Source organism: Lutra lutra, chromosome 14 (assembly GCF_902655055.1).
Source record: "Lutra lutra chromosome 14, mLutLut1.2, whole genome shotgun sequence".
Lineage (NCBI taxonomy): Eukaryota > Metazoa > Chordata > Mammalia > Carnivora > Mustelidae > Lutra > Lutra lutra.
In genome coordinates, this window is record NC_062291.1 from 3,537,798 (window position 1) to 3,557,586 (window position 19,789).

The window sequence follows — 19,789 nt, forward strand, 5'->3', positions numbered from 1 at the left end:
CTCCTCTGGGGTGGGGAGGCTGCGCTCCAGACCTGCTGTCCCCACCACCCACCGAGGACACCGAGGTCTGGGTTGATGGGTTCTCCAGGTCTGCTGTTCCTGCTCTGTGCAAACCCTCTCAGTGTGGAGGACCTGAGTCCTTCCGGGCTGTTTTGTGTCTGACATGTATGTTGTTGGTGCTTGATAGCATATGTTATGCTAATGGAAGGAATACGGCAACTGGAAAGCCGGAGTGTCATCCTGGGATGTGGCTTTGCGCGGTTCCTTTGCAGAAGGAACCAGTCCAGGATGGGGGAAAGAGTGCATTCAAGATCGAAATTTGTGACTTGAGAGGGAGTAAAAGGGGAGGCTCCCCTTGCTTTCCTCCAGAATTCCCCGCCTTCCCTGGTCTTCCTGGCCCACGGCAGACCAGCTCTGGAAGTCGGTATTAACAGTTTGCAGCTCTCATCTTCATGAAACAGAGAACTGCAGCCTCTTCAGTCGATGCCGGGTTAGCAAACCAACGGGTTGACACCAGCTGCTGGAACAGGCATTTTTAATAAAACTCGCCTCTGAGTTAAAAATGCTGCCTCAGAGATTTTGTGCTGAAACAAAGGAAAAACTGACAGGTGGGATCTTTCATGCAAAACTTCAGCTGGGGCTAGAGTAAAACGTCTGATAAGGTCGTTTGCCCCTGGGGGTAGGATTAATTGGATTTTCTCTCTTGCCCCCTCACGTCTGGCCCACTCTTATGATGGCAGGACCACAGAAGTTTTAAAGGCTGAGTCATAGTTTATATTTTTAGCATTTGAACTATTGAGTGAAAACGGGGGTGGGGGGGAGGAGCACAGTGGGAGAGTACGTTCCTGCCATCTTCCAGGGATAATTTTTGTTTGTCTGAAAACGTGTTTGTCTGAAAACCCAAGCCTGATGTAGCCTGTCCAGAGCAAGCTGGCGGGGAAGCAAAGCCTCAGCTGAAAACACAGGATTATTATTATTTCAAAAGCTTCAAAGAGTGCCTTCCCATGCTACTGCATGTGGACGGCCTGGGATTATGCACATGGGCTGTCTCACCATTTTCTGGGTCTTTCTTGAGGAGTTTGATCTACAAATGCGTCAATATACACATAAATGAGCCTCTGAGGGTTTATCTCTCTTTTGGTGCAAAAGGAAGAGGAAAGAGCAAGAGAAGGAACTGTGGGGAGTTTGTGTGAAGTCAGAGGAACCTAGACTGTGAGTCAAATGACTGTTACCCTCAGCGCAATGCCCTCGCGGTGACTGTACTCCTTAAACAACACTGGCAAGACTCCCTTATTATAATTTGCGTGTGTTAAGCCTTCAGAACCCTTGGGTGGTTTCTGTGAGCTTAGTGTTCCAGGTGAGGTTAGTCGTGAAGGAAAGGACTTTCATGAAGGCAGGGTGTGTCTGAGTTTTCAAGAAAAGAATACAAACACGGAGGCAACCAAAATGTCCTTTTCTTTCTCTTTCTTCCTCCAGGCGCTAAATATGGCAGTAGAGTCCGTCCAAGTTTGCGTGTGTATTTCCAGACATGTGTCTTATGGAATACAAATAATATAGATTTCTCAAGTTTTTTTTTTTTTTTTTTTTTTTTGGCAATCTATTCTCCTGAGCTAAATTTTGCAAAATGATCTAAAATACCCAGTGCTCAGCCCCAGAAGCCAATAAAACGGAATGAAGATTTTGGTCGTGATTTGGAAACAAGCAAAATGGAACAGACCTGCCTGCTTTCTAATATGATTTTATTTTAAATACAAGTTCTTATTCTACTTTCCCCCAGTATCAGACAGCTGGCTCCTTCTTGAAGCAACTCTTGAAGACAGATGGGCCAACCATTGCCCAAAGTATTGGCTTCTCCTATGGCTGCCATTTTCCCCCATTTCTCTTAGTGCCTCCTTTTCTTCCCTTGCCAACCTATGTTCTCCCTGGCACCAAGCAGATATCTAGAGTTGACTGTTTCTTTCCCACTTGATGATGGAAAGATGAACATAAGGTGCCAGACTGGGTGACTGCATTCATTGACAGATGGATTTGCTCCATTCATGTAAAGAGTTCCTTTTGCAGAATATCTGAGTTCTGGGGCATCCTTTAGCTCGATGTGTAGTCCTGCTCCCCAAGCTTCTCTCTCAGACTTGTATGTTGTGAGTCATGCCGTGAAATCTACAGTACCACGTATGACCTGGCCACTGGTCTGGCTTCTGTGTGTTGTAACACACGGAATGACTACTCATTCTATTGTTTAAAACATGGGATTATTCGCAGGTCATCACTCTAGAGATGGACGTAACTGCATTTACTTTGCATTTAAATTAATCATGGGTATCAAATCCATGTGAGGAGTGGTGGGGGGACAAATCAGGGATTGGTGACTACTATCTGCTCCATTTTTATTTGAGGACCCAGTACATATATATAAAGGTGAACTACCCCCTGCTTTATGGTTGGAGGATTTCTTTTCACAAATACACAGTGTGTTCTTTCACAAGAACACCAATACGTTACGTACATAACAAAATACTATCCAGTGGTGAAAGTGAGCAGGCCTTAGCTACACATATCAACGTGGATAAAACTCAGCGAGACAAGCAAGTCCCAGAAGAGCGTGTACAGTATGATACCAGCTATTGACTTAAAGACACGCCAAACATCATTCTGCGTTTCAAGGAGGCATGCATAGCAAGGGAAAGGATAAATGGGTGTATGGGAGTAATAACTACCTAAAAATCATCACCTCTGGGGCAGGCAGTGGGCGTGATGGGATCTGAGGGTCTTTGACAGGATCAGTAAAATTTTCTTTTATAAATGGGATGACCAGTCCATGGTGTTTATCCTCCAATCTTTATTCCTTGTTTATTGTCAGTGTTGCGTAACACATTTAAAGAAGAGAAAAACCGTGGCAATGGGCAAGGTCTGAGAGTGCACACGGATAGATTTGTGAATCAAGAAGAGAAGAGCACCCGCCAAGTCTTGGCGTGCCAGCCCTAGGCTCCCAGGCACAGGGAGGTGGCCGGGGATGGGGAAGGTGTGGGAGCTTGAACAGGGGGCAGGGAGGACAGGTTCCCGGTGGAGGAAGGAGATGAGAGACGCCACGAAGTCTCTCTCTCCTGGGGAGCTCACAGTCCACACACAGGCAGCTTTGCCTTGGCCCAGGGAGCTTGGAGAAGAGTGTTGTCCCCAGTTCCCCAACCCTGTTGAGCTGCTGTGCCCCTCACCTGGACGGCTTTCTCAGGAGCCTAGACATTGTTTTCTCCTTCCCTGGCCCAACCTGTGTGATGAGTTGTGGTTTAGAAAACAGATTTCCAGCTAAGGCCACCTTGCCAAAGCCTGTAGCCTTCCGCTCCTGCGTGGGATCCTCTGGGGAGGCTGGGCAGCCCCCATCTCTCACCCTGGCTGTCGGAGCCCCAGGGCCACGTTTCTGGTGTCCTGACTACTCTCCCCGCAGTAGAAGGACGGGTTGGGTGGCAAATTCTGTGGACTTTAGTGAGTCGAGGCTTCCAGGCTCCTGCTGGAAAGCACGTGGGTTGTCTGCAAGGGCCCAGAGTTCTGGGTCGGCCTGTGATGGCTGTTTGGCCTTCGCCAGACCCCGCGTCCTCATGGGCAAGGTGGGATGACATGGGCACATGGGCAGGACGAGCCATCCTCGTATGGAGTGTGGGCTCCACGCCGCCGGGACGGAGGCTGAAGCCGCGCAACCCTGGGGAGTATTTATAAATGCAGAGACACATATCAGATGGAGGGAAGAAAGAGACAGATGTGAACCCAAAGCCAGGGAACAGAGCATTTTGTGTGTAGGGTACCATTTTCAAATCCTCGTTAGTGCAGTAAAACATCAAAAGTCCCTGCTCATGAAAGAAAGCCGGCAATGTGCACGTTCATGAAGGATGAGTTTTCCTTTTAGGTAGGAAAACTGCCCCTGGAAGCTTAAGGAGCGCCCTTTCCTGCTCTGTAGGTGAGACCCTGAAAGGCAAAAGGCTTGGCTGAGCGCGTGGGGAAATGATATCACTGCAGCAAAACCACTGGATTTCCAGCACTCAGCCTCGAGTTCCCCCACCGTACACACGCCTGCTCCATTCTGTGCAGTCTTTCTTCCATCCTCCTTCCCATCTATGGCCCTTAGTGAGTCTGTAAAGCAAGGAGGGGCTGTAATAGAAGATGTTACCAGGAGCTCCTTCTGAAAATTACCTTCCCTGAAGCTTTTTAAAAGAGGATGTCGCATATCGTCCGTAATCCAGGTTGTGCTCAAAAGACTAAATGAAATTGGCTAATGCTAAAGGGAGCCATGGTTTGTTCCATAGTTATTATTCTAGTACTTTTGGTTTTTGGAACTGTTGTTATGAGAAATTGTTTCTCCCAGATTCCAGCATTTGCTTAGGGAGTGCTTTTCTCTTTGATTTGCTAAGAATTTGATTTCCTCTCATGGATTTCTCAAGGAGTCCCGTTAAGTCGTACCGTTGCCCTTCACAGCACGGAGCTTTAATACAAACCATGCATATTTTAACTCTGTCCACGGGAGTGATATCTGTGCCTCAGACGGCTCTGATCTCCTGTGAGCGAGGGGCATAGTGACTGCCGCAACATAGCAATGGAAAGTTCTTTTTCAGTAAAGTCCCTATGAAATTCAGGACTGAGCATACACAATGCAGCATTGTCTGTATTAGCATTTATCAGGTACCAACCAATCCAGCTTCACGAAGCTGAAGTCAAAGTTCATGAGAGAAGGCACATCAGTTGTGCTTTTTAAAATTTTTAATCAATAACACAGAGTATGTGGAATTCCTTAAAAATGAAACACTGTAACAATTCCTCCTTTATGAGGAAACTAGAATAGTCAGATTCATGGAGATAGGGGTGGAATGGTGGTTCTCAGGGGTTCCCAGGGGCTGGAGAGAAGGGGAAGAGGGGGGTTGTGTTTAATGGGTACAGAGTTTCAATTTGGGAAGATGAAGAGTTTGGAGACATTTGGTGATGATTGTTACACAACAGTGTGAATGTACTTAATGCCACTGAACTGTACACTTAAAAATGGGTAATATGGTCAATTTTATGTTATACATTTTACCCCAATAAGAAAAATTAAAAAGGACACTCTATCCTGCGGATTGTCAGATCTGTTTACTGAGAATCCCATCTGAGAATGCATTCTCTCTCCATACTGAACACAGTTTTTATTCTTTTCCTTTGGGTTTTATGTTCAGGATTTTTAATTTTTTTTTTAATAGCTAAAGCTATGTCACATTTCCTTCTGTGACAAAGGGAAGAATTAAGTGGGGTGCATTCATCTTCCGCCATCTGCTTGACAGCTCCTCTGAAGCCTTCTGGAAGCTGAAGGGCGTCTCTCCGCTGCCGCTTCCTTGTCCACTGGCTCAGGGGAGACCTGCCTTCTGCTGTCTTCAAGTACAGTGTAGTCACAGAAGAGGGGAGGTAGAGTCAGGGCGACGGACCATGACACAACAGCCGTTGAGAACATACTTTGTGACTCACGGATCCCGGGGGCACGCCATGCCTTGAGGCCACCCACAGATGCTCCAGGATCAGTCAGGACGCAAAGGTAGAGTGGGGAACCCCGAGCCTTGCCGTCATCCATAGAGATCTCACACGCATACTGGGCCCCCAGGCAACATTTTACCACATTTGATTCACATCAACCTCTGTTTTTTTTTTTTTTTTTCAAAAAAAGATTTTCTTAATTAAGAAAAAATTACAAATACACCAATGTCCCACATCCTGCACTGTAGAGGGTCTGTTTTCCCCCTTCTGTCACACAGAGTTTTAAATTTTAAATTAGATGACTTTATCTTGTCCTTGATTATTCTTTCTTTTTATTTTTTGTTTAATACCTTCTTTCTTACTCCATGTCGTGTAAGTATCTTCTGTGTTTTCTTCTAAGTTTTAAAGTTTTGCTCTCTACCTTTGTTTTTTTTTTTAAATACATTTTAAAAATTTCCAGCTGGGATTTATTGCTGTGTTCGGCCTGAAGTAGGGTCCTAATTCTGTCTTTTTACATATGAATATCCAATGGCATCATGATCTCCATTGATCTGTGTGCCACGTGTGTGTGTGTGCGTGTGTGCGCACGCACACGTGTGGGTGTGCGCATGCATCTGCATCTTCTTTTATAGGTTGTTCTACTGTTCCATTGAGCTGTTTGTCTGCTGCTCTAATACCACACTTTTCAGTTGCTCTGGCTTTATGGTTTATGGTACCTTTTGATATGTGTTAGGACTTAACCCCCTCCTCTCCTCTGCCCGCTCCTTCTCCCCCAACGTGGGACTAATCATCCTTTGTCTTCAAAGTTGTCATGGCTATTCATGGTCCTTTAGGAGCATCTGGTCAGATTTTAACTGGATTGCACTGAATTTATATATAAAGTACTTGAGAGTAAGGCCAAATTTATGTTATTGACCTTCGCCTTCATGAACATCTTCCTATGACTACATTTGTGGAGTGTTAATAATTTATCAGTTTTGTTGTTGTTGTTGTTAAATTTATCCTATGTACAGTTCAGAATCTTTTTTCTATTACAAATGCTAACTAAAAAAAAAAAACAACCCAAACCCCCAAAACCAAAACCAAAAAACAAACCCTCTCCCTATCAGTTTTTGTTGCCTTACACTGTGTTTTATATGATTGTGTTTCCAGCAACTTTGCTGGAATTGTCTAAGTTTTTTATAGCTTCTCTTTGATTTTTTTTTAATAGAGGAATCATGTCCTTTGTAAATAATGCCATTTTGTTCTCTTCTTTCTATTTCTTATTCTTCTCATTGCTCCCCCCCGTCTTATTTTGCATAGATGCACTGATACCTGCTGTCCTTGGGTTTTATCTGATATTAAAAGGTAAAATCCTAAAGTTAGACTGTTATGCATGATGTTTGTAATTCTGATAGATACATTATTAGAGTAAAACTATTTTGGGGGGGCACCTGGGTGGCTCAGTGGGTTAAAGCCTCTGCCTTTGGCTCAGGTCATGATTCCAGGGTCCTGGGATCGAGCCCCACATCGGGCTCTCTGCTCAGCGGGGAGCCTGCTTCCCCCTCTCTCTCTGCCTGTCTCTCTGCCTATTTGTGATCTCTCTCTGTGTGTCAAATAAATAAATAAATAAATAAAATCTTTAAAAAACAATTTTTTAATTGTATATGTATTTATCTATACATATACTTAAATATATTTCATTTAAAACACATTGAAATGTAAATTAAAGTCACAGTTAAAATTCTGTTTTATAGGACCATATATAATCCACACATAGTGAAATGCACAAATTTGAAATGTACAGTTTGATGAGTTTTGAGAAATGTATATATCCATGTAATTTACACCCTGTAAAGCTGTGGAATGTCTTCCATCCAGAGTATCCTTTGCAGTTAATTCTTCTCCATTCCCTGGCCAGACGAATATCAGTCTGATTTCTATCCATATAGGTAAATATTGCCTATTCTAGAAACCATAGAAAGATGGAATTATACTGTAGACATTCTTTTCTGTCTGTCATCCTCTATTCAGCATGTTGTTGTGGGTATCAGCAGTTTATTTCTTTTTTATTACCAAGTAGTATTTCATTACATAAATGTACTATAATATGTTTATTCATTTTCCTCTTACTGGACATTGGGGTTGTTTCTGGTTTTTGACTAATATGACCTAAGCTTTTATGAACATTCTTTTCATAAGTCTTTCTGTGTTTTCATTTTACTTGGGTTCATATCTGAAAGTGTAATTATTTGATTGTAGTGCAGGCATATGTTTAACTTTATGAGACACTCCCAAAACTGTACCATTTACTATTGCTACCCACACTGTTGGAGAATCCCAATTGTTCTCTATCTTTATCAACATTAGATGTTGCCTGTCCTTTTTATTTTAGCCATTCTAGTGGCTATGCATGGATGACTAATGGTTAAGTACTTTTCCCACTTCCTTTTTAAGTACTTTTTTTCACATGAAAAAATAGTCATTTACGCATTTTTCCTTTGTGAAGTTCCTGTTCAGATATTTTGCCATTTTTTGTTGTTGTTGTTGGATTGTCTTTTAACTATTAAGTTGTAGGGGAGCTATTTATATATTTTGGAATCAAGCCTTTTGTCAGGTATATATAATTACTCCTACTCTGTTTTCTCCTACTTGGAAGACGTCATTTCTTTTTTTAAAAAAATTATATTTTTGTAATTTCTCCAGTTTATTTTGAAAACAATCTTTTCTGACATGGATCCAAATGAATTTTAGATTAATTAACTCACAGTACACAGCAATGACCTATATGTGCCTATAAATTAAGCACTGATGAGTGCTCATTCACATATCAATATTTAGGTATTTTAATGTAAAAGAACTTTTTGCTAACTTTTTAATTATTTCCCCCTCCTAAGCTAATTTATTTTTGACATTTGGGTTATATATACAACTAAAAGGAGACACGTTCTGCAAACTGACCAGGAGATAAACCAGCATACAAGTGTCTTTTCTGGATGGGATTGAATTTCCAGGGGCAAAGGGGTTCAAAAGGGAGCAAATAAGCGATTTCCTTATAAAGTAAACCAAATAAACAAAAGCTAGGGAATATTAAAAGTGCTAAGATTTTGGCCATTCTAACTGGTGCAAGGTGGTATAAAAAAAAGGTGCTAAGATTAATTCCACAGACACAGGTGTGTACTATGAATATGTGTGAATTAACACTTTTTGTCTAGATTGTGAGCTCCCATGCATGGTAAAAGGCCCTGGTATAAGGAGGTAGTACAGGGGAACAGTGGGCTTTCATCCTTACCAAGTTGTCCATAAACTTAGGGTAGAGGTAGAGCAGAAGACTTATCAGCCTCAGTGGGCTCAGATGTTGAACTGGGTCTTAATCATTTCATCATGTCCTATTTTGTTGGTTCCACGTTTTTTGTAACTGGAGCAAAGTAGGAGGTTCAGCGAGTCTAAGAAGACCTTATATACCCCATACACAGTCTAGATAAAAAATTTTTATTTGTTCTTTTGCAAAACACAGCACCTAAGTTTCATCTTTAATTATTTTTTTAAGAAAGAGAAAGTCAACTAAAGAAACAGCTGTGGGCTTGAGCTGTGGAATGGTCTTGCACTTTGACACATGGTGTGGGAGATGCAGAGGCTGGGGGGACTAGCCCCATTGGCTGCATCAAGGAATGGATGCAGTGTCAGCATACTTTCTCCAGGAATGCTCTACAGCACCTTATACACTGCTGGTAGATAGTCTTGAAGCTGGAGTCACTCTCATAATAGGGATCTTCCCTGATATGTCGCTTTTATGGATAATAGCTCCAAGTGGTTCAATTTTAGCTTTGCCATTTTTAACTTGCTTCCTTTTTCTATTCAAATCTTTCAGATTGCTTTCCTCCATACATAATATATAATCAAATGTAGCAAAGTCTTCTTGGTCACCTGCCTGGACAACGCGATTCATGGCAGTACTGTGCCCCTTCATGCCATTGTGCCTTCGATAATCAGGAGGGTTTTCTGTTTCATGCTTGGATGTTGTGGCACTGTCTACCTTCCATTTATCGAAAACATTTTGATCAGTTACAAGTTTTCTGAAAATCGCTTCTGCAGTGAGTGATTGACAGATGCTACCCAGACCCAGCAGCAGCGCTGAGGTGCGCACCTGCTCGGCCATCTTCCCACGCACGCTGAGGCAGCCGCTGACTGCATCCGAACATTTCTCCTGCTCATTTTCATAACGGTGTCTTCTGATGAGTTAACGTTTCTAATTCTGATGAAGTCTGTTTGATCTGTTTTTGTCCTTTGTTGTGTTAATGTGGTTAATTATGCTGATGATTTTCAAATGTTAAGTAACGTCTTTTTCCTGCATAGACCATAGCTGATCATGAAATACACTTTTTACAAATTGCTGGATTTGATTTACTTACTATTTGGTGAAGTATGAATGAGAGAAATTGTCCTGTGTTTTAGATCAATCTTATGCTGCCCTCATAAAATCATTTGAGAAGTATTCCTTTCTCTTGAAAGTTTGTGTAAAACTTGGTATTTTTTTCTTCCTTAAATGTTTGATAATATTTAATAGTAAAGCCACTTTACTATGGAGCTCTTGAAAGTAGGTTTTAAATTGCAAATTCTATTTCTTTAATAGATACATGTTTCTCTTCTCAGTTCCATCAAATAATATATTTCGATGCTCTGTTATTTAACTATTTTGATACTTCAAGTATTTTCATGCTCTATCAGAAGCATACACATTTAGGATTGTCTACATACCCACTTTATCATTATAAAATATTCCTCTTTATTTATGTCAATACTCTTTTTTTCCTGAAGTCTACTTTGTCTGGTAGAAATACAGTTAATTCAGGATTCTTATGATTACTGCTGGCATGATATAGCTTTTTTCCCATTCATTTTAACCTATCTACGTCTTTTATGTTTCAAGTGGGTTTCCTGGAAACATACTATAGTTTGATATTGCCTTTTTATCTGGGCTGATAATCTCCTTCTTTAACTGGACTCTTTAATTCACTTACAATCAGTGCAGTTACTAATATGTTTGAGTATAAGTCTACTGTCACGCTATTTATTGTTTTCTATTTTTCCCCGTATGTAATTTTTTCTTTTTTATCTCTGTCTTCCTTTAGAATTGAGTATTATTTTTAGTATTCTCTTTGATCTCTGCTCTTGGATTATTATTATCCAACTTTGTTTTAGTTTCCTTGCTGGTTGCTCTAGGGTATTTATACAATGCACCTTTAATAGTCTTAATTCAAACAGTATTATACCATGTTATGTGTATATATACATATATATGTATATATAAAATATTTATATTAATAAATGTGTATTTATTATTATATATTTATATTTATATGTAATATATACAACTCATATGTAGCTATTATTATTCTTTTTCTTTTACATATGTAAAAAACCCTAATCAGTAAGGGCTTTAAAATTAAATTATTGTTCTCTTTCCTAGGATAAATTATTATTTTTAATACAGTGCTGGAGTGTTACTAATTCTTAAAGCATTTTTCATCTGTATTTATAAGTGAAATTAACTATAATTTTGTATCTTTATACTAGCTTTTTCCATTCTTGGTATCAAGATTATACCAGTCTCATGACATGACTGGGAAGATGTCCCTCCTTTTATATTCTTTGGGAACCATCCTACTGTACCTAGACTAGTGCAGTAGCCTGAGAGCTGTTTTTTACCCCTTTACTCTCATCTTATCATATACCTCTACCTCCAAGTCCATGTGCCGCTGTGCAGTGATTTTTCTACAACACACATCCCTTGCCTAGAACATGAAACAGTTCATGGCTCATTTTAGCAACTTAGTAATTATTTCCTTTCGAGGGTTTCTCTAGCATCATGCAAGCTGAAGTGATGTCACGTGACCACTGGTACTGGCTGGCATTGGGTCACGGCCCTATTCCCGCTTCCTGTGGTGCTTCAGTTTCGCAGTAGTGTCTGTTAACAGCTAGCTCCTCCCTGCCATTTTTCATGCAGTTACCTTGTGTTGTGATTTGAGGTCTAGTTAGATGGGAAACATTTAGGGAATGGTCATGCGTATAGCATTGAAAATGCAGTGACCTAACATTCTCTGCATTTTTCCTGAAGTTGGGATCCAGAGCAGACTTTTACAGGGATAAAATGTTTAAATATTTGGTCTAAAAATCTGCCCATTTAAAAGCTGTGTCTTCACAGAGGCAGCTGCACCTCTGAGGTCTAGCTTCTTCTGAGAGCTAGGCCTTCAGGAGAGGCAGGTGATGTGCCATTTCCAAAACTTTTGGAAAATAACTATGTTAAAGGCATATTTTTTTTCCATTTTAGTGTATCTTCTTCACTGTTTTCCCATCTTCAATAAATGGTGGGATTTCATTGGTCTTCCTCATGCCCTTGTAGAAAGTGGGCCAGAGCACTATAACGGAATCATCCCAGTTTTATGGAGGAGGACTTGGAGGCTTACAGAGGTTGTGTCAGTGGCCTGGGGCACGCATGATCATGTAGTGGAACAGAGATGCAAAATGGGCCCTATGTCAGGCTTGGTTTGGGTCTCAGTGTCCTGGTCTCAGCATCCTGGTTTCCTCTTCCTGAGCACCACTTTCCTTGTAGGATGGACATGGGGGATTAAAGACCACAGGAGGTAAAGCACCAACATCGTGTCCCACACGGAATTGTTCAATAAATGCTATGCCTGTAACACACGTCAGATAAAGTTCCCGCCACTGGGAATTGAAGTACTGTCTATCATTCTGTCCAATGATTCAAGAGATTTCTGGAGCATTGACTTTCCGGGTGCCAGGCCTTTTGTCTGGTCCTGTGAGGGAAACAAAGGAGGCTGAGCAGTGGCCTCCAGCCTTCTGGCATCACTGACTGGGATCTAGAATCACAGTGCGGCATCAGGAGGGCAGTGGGAGCAGGGAGGGGGAAGGGATTCATTTTGCCCAACAGCGTTTCGCAAATCTTGAAGGAAGAGTGGACTTTCATCAGACAGGGGGTGTGGGGCAGGGCACTCACAGGGCAGGGAGGGCATCCTGCGGCCAGACCGTGGTAAACTGACGTGCACGTGCTTCTGCCAGGGTCCCCAGGGGTCTTGAATTAATAGTCAGCCCTGCTCTAGATTCTTTGTCACTGTGTCTTTTCTTTGAAATGAATAGAGCTTTTGCATCTTTTATCCTTATTTTCTCTCCTCTCTGGGTCACAGCAGCAGATTGTTTTATTTTCCTGTGATAAACTGACCAGACCGGCTAGTATTTCAGTTATCATTTATGGGACAAGGCCAATATATTTCTTTCCAATATATGGCGCTGGCTAAATTGTCCTCTCCTCTCCTCTTTGTGTGACAAACTTCAGCCTATTTGAAGCATCTGAGAAACTTTCTGGCAGGGACGTTTGGCAGTCGTTTATTGTACAGTCTGCTGCCTTGGGCTGCTGTCCGTGCTTGAAAGCAAAAAAGCTGATTTTGAGCTGGTGACCATGTCCCGATATGTTAACCAGGCCCCCTGGTGCATTATAACATGGTGTTTACATCACACCCAATCACCGGCTTATTTGGGAGTGGGTAGAGTTTCATCTGTCAGTTGTACCTTTAGGGTTAGCTTAAGCCAAGGGTGTTCTATTTTTTTCCCCCCTAAAATCATCAAAAATTGAGTTCCAAGTGGTAAACCACCAAAGTAGAGTTTCAGCAGCTTATTCCTGGGACTGGGAGTGGGGGAGGGGACACTTGATTAAATTTATAGAGTGAGTGTTTGTTGAATCTCATTGCCAGTGCTTCTACTTCATGAGAAGTAGGAGGCGTGGTTGCCGCCCTCAAGGGACTTAAAATAGTATCATGGGGAAATATGCATACATATTAGATAAAATAGCAAGATGTCATCAAGTGAGTTAAAGCGCTGTAAAATGTACTCACAAGTGCAAGCAGAGAAAGGGTTGAATCTATATATACTCAATTTAGGTCAGTCATGACTTTGATCCCCAGTAAATGTTAAACAATGGCAATGATAAAATTACTTACAATCACACATAATAATCCAACCACAGATATATCTATGTCCTTAGGATCTAAAAAAAAAATTTATTTTAGATTTCAGAAAGAAAAAATGGCATTTTCTTGTTTTCCCAATGTTTTCATGGGGAAGGGGACCTGCAGTCATTCAACTGGAGAAATTGTCCAGAAGATGAGGGTTGGCCAGGAAGGGCTGGGGTCTACGCTGGGCAGGGTGAGGGATACTTTGACCGAATAAAGATTTTCTTTAACTCCATTGCAAGGAAGGGAAAGAGGAGGAAAACCTGGCTTTTCACTCCTTCACCATGGAAAGTTTTGGAGCAAATAGAACACAGCAAAACAAAATGTAATTTGGAACCTGACATTGAAAGTCAACAGGGAAAGTTGGAAAGAGTTGCTGATGGTTCTACATCAATAAATAACTAGACCAGATGGAAGGACCAGGTGACAAATATTACCAGAAAATTCTAACACTGGCTAAGCAGTGTGGATTTTCCCCACCATTCCTCCACAAACTGCTTGTGTCCTGTGGATTTTTCAGACTCATTTCTAAGAAGTCAGCAAAAGAATAGAATTTTGCTTTATGGTTCCTGTTTGAAGCTCTTGGGCAAACTATAAACTCCCAAAACTGAATCAGGGAGAAATTGACAACCTGAATAGACGGATATCTGTAACGAGATTGAAGCAGTGATCAAAAACCTCCCAAAAAACAAGAGCCCAGGACCTGATGCATTCCCTGGGGAATTCTACCAAACTTTCAAAGAAGAAATAATACCTATTCTCCTGAAGCTGTTTCAAAAAATTGAAGCAGAAGGAAAACTTCCAGACTCTTTTTATGAAGCCAGCATTACCCTGATCCCCAAACCAGGCAAAGACCCCACCAAAAAGGAGAATTCCAGACCAATATCCCTGATGAATATGGATGCTAAGATTCTCAACAAAATCCTAGCTAATAGGATCCAACAGCACATTAAAAAGATTAACCACCATGACCAGACGGGATTCATCCCTGGGATGCAAGGATGGTTCAACATTCGCAAATCAATCAGTTTGATAGAACAAATCAGTAAGAGAAGAGAGAAGAACCACATGGTCCTCTCAATTGATGCAGAAAAAACATTTAACAAAATACAGCATCCGTTCCTGATTAAAACGCTTCAAAGTATAGGGATAGAGGGAACATTCCTCAACTGCATAAAATCTATGAAAAACCCACAGCGAATATTATCCTCAATGGGGAAAAGCTGACAGCCTTCCCTTTGAGATCAGGTACACGACAGCCTACTCTCACCACTGTTATTCAACATAGTACTAGAAGTCCTAGCAACAGCAATCAGACAACAAAGAGAAATAAAAGGTATCCAAATTGGCAAAGAAGAAGTCAAACTCTCTTTGCAGATGACATGAAACTTTATATGGAAACCCCAAAAGACTCCACCCCCAAACTACTAGAACTCATACAGCAATCCAGTAATGTGGCAGGATACAAAGTCAATGTACAGAAATCAGTTGCTTTCTTATACACTAACAATGAAAATAGAAAAAAGGAAATTAGAGAATCAATTCCACTTACTATAGCACCAAGAACCATAGGATACCTGGGAATAAACCTAACCAAGGAGGTAAAGGATCTATACTCGAGGAACTACAGATCACTCATGAGAGAAACTGAAGAAGAAACAAAGAGATGGAAAAACATTCCATGCTCATGGATCAGAAGAATAAACATTGTTAAAATGTCTATACTGCCTAGAACAATCTATACTTTCCTTGCCATTCCGATCAAAATCCCACTGACATTTTTCAGAGAGCTGAAGCTCTTGGGCAGTGGTTCTTAAACTATAGTGTGCATCAGAATCACCTGGTGGGCTTGTTAGATGCAGATTGCTGGGCCCTCAGAGTTTCTGACCCCACAGGTATACGAGGATGTATATCTCTAAGAAATTCCCGGGAGATATTGATGCTGCTGGTCTGGGACCACATTTTGAGAACCACCACTTTTAGGTGATGGGGCCCCTGACCTACTTCCAGGTTCCTGCGTTGACCCCCTTGACTCTCATCAGTAGTGATAGAACTTTGGGAAAATGGAACCATGTATGGGGATCTTGTCTACCCCTTGATCTGTGCCTTTCCTTTCATTATTCAACATGGCTGTAGGTTTTACCTAATTAAAATGCTGCATCTGGGTGGTCTGATTAATTTTGAGGACAGAATTACTCTTACAGGAGGAAGTATTTGGTTAGATCTTTGCTCCCTTCCCTTTCAAAGCCTGAGTTTTGATTTCTTTATACATATATTTTAATAATCATCATCATTAGTGCTGAAATTAGAGATAAAAAAATCACAATCACCCTGGTTTATTTTTAGCATCTAAGCATGAACATTTGATTATTGTTTTCTGTTGAGTTTGTCATATGTTCCAGTAATTTCCAATAAAAGAGAAAAGTACTTTTTGTACCAAATAAGTTTGCCTACAGTGGCCAAATGTAGAGACTTCCCATTCTGTGTTATTTTGTACTTCCTACTCCTCTCCTGCTTCCCCAAATAGATACATTATATATAAGACTAGATTTATTGGATTTTCATGATTTATACAGGAATGTAAGTGATTTTAGTGTCTCCAGGATAAAGATTTTATTCCTAGGGTAAAAGCTTTTGAAGCTCTGCAATGAAAATAAATTTTTAAGAATTTATTACAGCATTAACGTAAGATGCGTTCCTCCAAATAGTCCAGCCTGTGTTTGGGATTTAAGTGTCTCTTGCCCAGGCTGCCTTTTGCATCTGTTTTCATCAGGGACTATGGTAAATCTTTGTCTTCCTCCTTGCCCCACGATGCGAGATGGTCATCAGCAGCTAACACTGAACTTCCTAAAAATGCTAGCTCACATTCACATTGTCCACGGGCAGGCTAGCACACATTTGCCACACGGGAAAATACCGCTGCTGGTCTGTTGGAAACAAGTGTTATCTCCAGCACCAGTGGGTGCAGTCAGATAACTGAGAGAAGGCTAGAAATTATACTTCTCATTGGCCTCCATGCTTTAGTAATAGATCTTTCATTTATGTCTTTCAGAAATAAGACAAGGGGTGTGCCTTGGAGGCATTAGTTTGCTAAATGACTTACCCAGCTTCACCTGGTAATATGACCAGGTAAAGAATGATGGCTTTGGGATCCATTCTCTTCCTCTACAGCCACATTCTTTTGTTGCTTTCTTAGGGACAGAATCAAGGGCTTATTCGTAAAGACTTGCAGAGAGTCACTTCTGCAAAAATGGGAAAGACTGTGCATGCCAGATGAGTTTATTTTGTTCATGGATGTTATTGCTGGTCTCTTGGGGTGAGAGTTGAAGGGTAGGGTGGACAGACAATGAGACAAACCTAGAAAAATGGTTTTCTAGGCCTACAGTAATTCCCGATGAAATTCAGAGCCATTCTTCTTTCATTTATCCAAGTATGTAAGTGGAAGAATTTTAAATATAGATACATTTTCTTAGACTCGGGCAACACAGTGTACTCCGGCTCATTAAGAAAGATTTCTTAGAGGATGTTAGTTTGCTGTGAATTCTGATGAGGTCCGGAACACCGAACGTGGATGCTTCACACCCGGAAGTGACATGGCCTGGGACTCTGCGCAGCCTCCCCACGCAGAAGGGACGGTGCAGCGTGGCACTGACCGCTGCTGCCTGAACCTTGCAGAACCGCATGGTGGGCAGAGAGTATTATGCCCAAGCCGCTTCAGGGATGCTAGACACCTCTGACCGTGGTGCTAGAAGAGCCTGGGACTGCTGCCTCGGGATATGCCTTGTCACTTCCTGGTCGCATGGGTGTGACCGTGGGCGGAAGTCAACCCCTGGCAGAACCTTCCTGACTAGGGTTTATGGGAATTGTCCTTTTCTTTAACGCTCTGTTGCAGAGGAAAATGTGTTTGGTGGTGACTGGAGTGGTTTTGAGTGAACCAACTGGTAGCAAATGCCAAAATTGTTCTCAAATTTTATTATTTACAATGGTGTGCATTAAGCCATGCCAAAAACCCATCCCTTTGCAGTTAGCCGGCTGTCTTCATGCTGGCTGTCAGGTAAAAACTAATTTGCAGATTTATTTAGATACAGTATATGAAGATAATTCGTACACAGAAAAGCCTATCTATACATTATGATTCTTATTTATTTTTCCCACATATGTATTCATTATTTTAAATTCAATTAATTAACATATGGTGTATTATTATTTTCAGAGATAGTTTAGTGATTCATCACTTGAATGTAACACCCAGTACTTATTCCATCAAGTCCCCTCCTTAATGCCCATCAACCAATTACCCCATCCTTCCCTCCTTCTCCCCTCCAGCAACCCTCAGTTTGTTTCCTGTGGTTGAGAGTCTCTTTTGGTTTGTCCCCTCTCTAATTTCACGTATCTTATTCTTCTCTCCCTTTCTCCTATTAACCTCTATCTTGTTTCTGAACTTCCACATACGAGTGAAAGCATATAATTTTCTTGCTCTGATTGACTTATTTTGCTTAGCATAATACTGTCTCATTCCATTCACATCATTGCAAATGACAGATTTTGTTTTTGATGGCTGAGTAATATTCCTGTGTGTGTGTGTGTGTGTGTGTGTCTGTGCATGTGCACGCACATGGATAGTTCTTTATCCATTCATTTGTCAATGTATTGTGCTTATTCAGAACTGAAAGTTGTGTAAACTTAATTTGGAAAAACTCCCATTTCACTGATTTTGCTTGTTCATAATTTCCTTAAAACTTGCTCAAAGATGGTGGCTGGATGCATGACAAGTGCAGGCTTTGTAGCCAGTTGGATCCAGATTCATATCTCAGTGTTTGCTACTTCCTAGCTACCTGATTTGGGGCAGGTTACTAAGCCTTAATGCTTTTCACCGGCAAGAACACTGGTGCCAGTGTTGTAAACCTTTAGCTCGTTGAGCTCCGTGATCCTTGAATGGAATCAGGTTTGTCTGGCACACGGTGGACACTGATGAATAGTGTTTTTTTCTTCCTCTGACCCCAGGGCGATGATGCCGTCACCTGATCCTTTTATTCTGGCTCAACTGTGCATTTATTTTCTAAACTGTATCATGTATTTAATCCCACAGTATCTTGCTTTAATACTATTCATAGTTTATCCCATGTTTATTTTGTCTCACCGATAGAAGAGAGGGTGTGGCTTCTTGTTCTCTTAGCCCTGTATGTTCTATTTGAATTCTACTTCCACCCTAAGTAACTGACAGAGTGTGATTGACCTAAATCAGGGCTACTGTGTATGGCTGTTTGGGCTTTACAGTGAACAAGAGCCCCACATCTCATGCAATCCTGGTCACACTGACTATTTATTACCCTTATCATGTTATTTTAGTTATTAATCATATTACATGTATTATGTGTATTAGGTCTTGTCCTATAAAGCTACTATGTTATGGAAACTTTTCAACAAAAGAAGTGAAGTGTCTTGAAGAAGGACACCTCTTTCTGTTTTGCACAAATGCTAGATGTCGGCACCATCTAGGTTAGTGGTGGTCCTGGAGGAGTCGATGGAATTGATGAGTAACAGGGAGATTTTGAAAGTTGTTCGCTTCTTCATACAGCAGTTACTTTCTTCGTGCCTCGTAGGTACCAGGCACTGTTCTAAGCAGTTGGAGACACAATGATGATCAAATACAGTTACCCTAGATTCCTAGAGTTATTCTTAACAAATTACCAGAAAGAGAAATTTATTCTCGCATAGTTCTGGAGGCTGGACGTCTGAAATCAAGATGTCAGCAGGGCCTTGCTCTCTCTGAAGGCTCTGGGATAAAAACTTTCCCTGCCTCATCCTAGTTTCTGGTGGTTGTAGGCAATCCTTGGCATTCTTTGGCTGATGGATGCCACTTTAATCTCTGTCTCTGTTTCTACGTGGTCTTCTTCCCTGTGTATCTGTGTGTCTTTGTGTGTCCCTTCCTCTTCTTTTTTTGTAAATTTATTCATTTGAGAGAGAGAGAGAACATGCATGAGAGGGGGAGGGGCAGAGGGAGAAAGAGAATCAGGAAACCTGATGCGGGATTGGATCCCAGGACCCTGAGATCACGACCCGAGCTGAAGGCAGATGCTTAACTGACTGAGCCACCCAGACCGCCCTCCCCCTGATCAGGACATAGGTCATTGGATTTAGGGCCCACGCTGATCTAGTATGGACTCACTGTAACTTAACTAATTATACATACAGAAACCTCATTTTCAAATGTGGTCATCCTCACGGATCCTGGGGTCAGGACTTCAACATATCTTTTTGGGGCACACAGCTCAGCTCATGAGGCCTACAGTATTATA

The 19,789-nt window shown here is 41.4% G+C and overlaps 1 protein-coding gene and 1 pseudogene across 2 annotated transcripts in view; one reads left to right on the forward strand and one right to left on the reverse strand.

Annotated features, from left to right (window-relative positions):
• Positions 1 to 19,789, forward strand: part of DISC1 (DISC1 scaffold protein) — a 380,218-nt gene that overhangs the window by 229,326 nt on the left and 131,103 nt on the right. The window lies entirely within an intron of this gene.
• On the reverse strand, positions 9,147 to 9,625 carry LOC125084535 (low molecular weight phosphotyrosine protein phosphatase-like; annotated as a pseudogene).